This window comes from Rattus norvegicus, chromosome 1 (genome assembly GCF_036323735.1).
Source record: "Rattus norvegicus strain BN/NHsdMcwi chromosome 1, GRCr8, whole genome shotgun sequence".
NCBI lineage: Eukaryota > Metazoa > Chordata > Mammalia > Rodentia > Muridae > Rattus > Rattus norvegicus.
The window spans coordinates 29,623,373-29,625,982 of record NC_086019.1 but is presented as its reverse complement, the minus strand read 5'-3'; the positions used below and the strand labels follow the sequence as shown (position 1 = coordinate 29,625,982).

The 2,610-nt window shown below is 34.1% G+C and overlaps 1 long non-coding RNA gene across 1 annotated transcript in view; it reads right to left on the bottom strand.

Annotated features, from left to right (window-relative positions):
* Window positions 1–1,434: 1,434 nt before the first annotated feature.
* Window positions 1,435–2,610, bottom strand: part of LOC134484977 (uncharacterized) — a 3,820-nt gene continuing 2,644 nt past the window's right edge. Inside the window, exon 2 of the long non-coding RNA XR_010062842.1 lies at window positions 1,435–1,636. This is a non-coding gene — a long non-coding RNA (uncharacterized LOC134484977). The remainder of the gene's footprint in view (window positions 1,637–2,610) is intronic.

The window sequence follows — 2,610 nt, the reverse complement described above, 5'->3', positions numbered from 1 at the left end:
AATCCTAGATCTTAGGAGATAAAGTCAAGAGGTTCAGAAATTCAAAGTTATTGCCAGGCATATAGGGAAGCTGAGGCTGGCTGGGCTAATTGAAACACTATCTCAATTTCCCATTCCTGACAATTACTATAGAAAAAAATGTCTTATTATTAAATCTTTGGTTTTGTTTGTTTGTTTTGAAATTATATATATATATATATATATATATATATATATATATATATATATATATATATATATAGAGAGAGAGAGAGAGAGAGTTTGTACACATAGGCACACACATCACACATGGAAGTCAGGGAGAACAACCCTCAGGAGTTGCTTTTCTCCTTCCCCTAGTGGTCATGAGGATCAAGCTCAGTTCCTATGGTTGGGCAGCAAGCATCATCACCACTGAGCCATCTGGACACCCTGCTTTACTGAAGCATTTAATTCAAAGACTTAGCAAAAATAGTACCAGCTTGTAATCGTCTTTGACAGTATAGGAGATAATTTAAAGATAATGTAAATTTATGTCAGAGTTCTAAAAAATGCCTCAAATCCTAGCATGTGTTCATCATAGAGTATACAAGTAAATTTAGATTTAAAAGGAGTTAGATTATTTTTGTATCTTATAAAATACAAATAATCTGTTCTTTTAGATTATAAATACATATATGTAATGACATAATTAACTCATCCATGTAGTATATAATAGGACAGATAAACAAAACAGAAAGCTGGCTTTGGTTTACTTTCTAAAAAGTCACTGTAATTCTTCAGTGTTCCTGTGTGACTTCCAAACCCAAGCAAATCTATTATATGGGGGAAAAATACATACACAGTTTGGCTAAAGGATAAAACAAGGGAGGCTTAACGAATAACACACAGTCTTTAACAAGTATCACATAAGGAAATCTACTACATACACACATACTATTATATACAAATAAGCAAATTCATAAAGAAATTGTGATATGAAATAGTACACAGTCTCCCACAATTTGAAAGCATTTATCTCTTAGGCATCATTTAGTTTAATTAGTTACAGTGGTGGCTGTTGGTAGAGGTTCTGCAGGATGGTGTTTACTGTGTTTGCATTTCATGTGCTATGGCTTTCTACTCACCAGAATGACTTACTTAAGACAGTATCTGTATTTTCATTTGGCTTTCAAATTTATCTCAAACTTAATCCATTTGTGAGATTAAACATTCATCTACAAAAAGATTAAATTCAACAACAAAAGACAGAATGGCCAATTTTTATTACTAGAAGAAAAACTTGAAGCAGGATGGTTTCTCTCTCTCTCTCTCTCTCTCTCTCTCTCTCTCTCTCTCTCTCTCACACACACACACATACACACACACACACACAAACACACACACATACACAAACACACACACACACACTTTCTTTTCATTTTCATTTAGGATAATATAAATTAGGTAACTGAACACTTTTCCAATTTTTCTTTTATTTTAACCATCTTTTCTCTCACTGCCTTTATGCATTAGCCGTGTTTCTGAGCAACAGGACATTGGTGTACAATAGTTTTCGCGTTTGCTACAAACTCAGCTCCAATTTCCTAGTAATTTGAGTAGGCAACCATAGCTGCAATTTTGAGACAGCCAGTGACTCCTGATATTGGCCATTTTCCTGAAAAAAAATAAAAAGAAATAGAATTACTCCCTCAATTTTTACCACAAATAGCCAGCCTGTGGCAGATTTCAAAATTTGCATACAATTACCATTAAGTAGAACAAAAGCATCATAATTTCTAACAATAACTGCTTTAAACTGCAACGGAATGAAATCCAGCCAAGTGCAGCTGTGTAACATTTTGTTAAGTATTATAACAGAATGCTTTTCATAGGAATCGACACTTAAGATCCTGTTTCTCACACTTGGAACTACGGATTACTCAGAGAAATGCTTATTTATTTTGGGGCCTGTACGTTGTCAACTTTGACTTAAGTCAATTATGGAACACTCTGATATTCATAAGGCTGTTTAAAATTACACTGTTTTAAAAATGATTCCTATCTATAAGAACACCTATTTAACCTTGGGAAATAGTATCAATATGTAAGCTTCTACAATAAATTGTTTTGGAGGGAAAAAGACACTGGCAAAAAAAATGTATTTCTAGTTTGACCATAACTTCTATTAAAGGAGCAAGTAAAGAATGTGAAGAAGAAAGTCTTTATTTCGAAAAAGTATTGATTTCAAGTCTAAACTGTTTGAATAAAGTGGGGATTTACTTTTTCATTACAATAATGAAGAATCTTGTACTAAGAACGTAAGGGACAATGTCAAAAAAAATTGATGGAATAGAAACGTAGACTTTCTCCACACAAGAAGAACACTTATATAATAGTAATAAATAAACCAGAAAATTTGTATGGGAGGTCCATAATCAGGACAAAAACATAGCCATATCCAAAACAACCACAAAATTCAGAGTGTAAGGGAGAAAGTCAAATGGGCAAAAATAAAAGCTGTTGACCTTCGTACTAGAGGCTTTCCAGGGAGATCTCTGGTCCAGCTAGGTACTCAGATTCAGGCAAAGGGGTGAGAACAGGAAGGCTGCCTCCACTGCTGGTGCTGCTCCACCTGTACCTCTGCCTGTT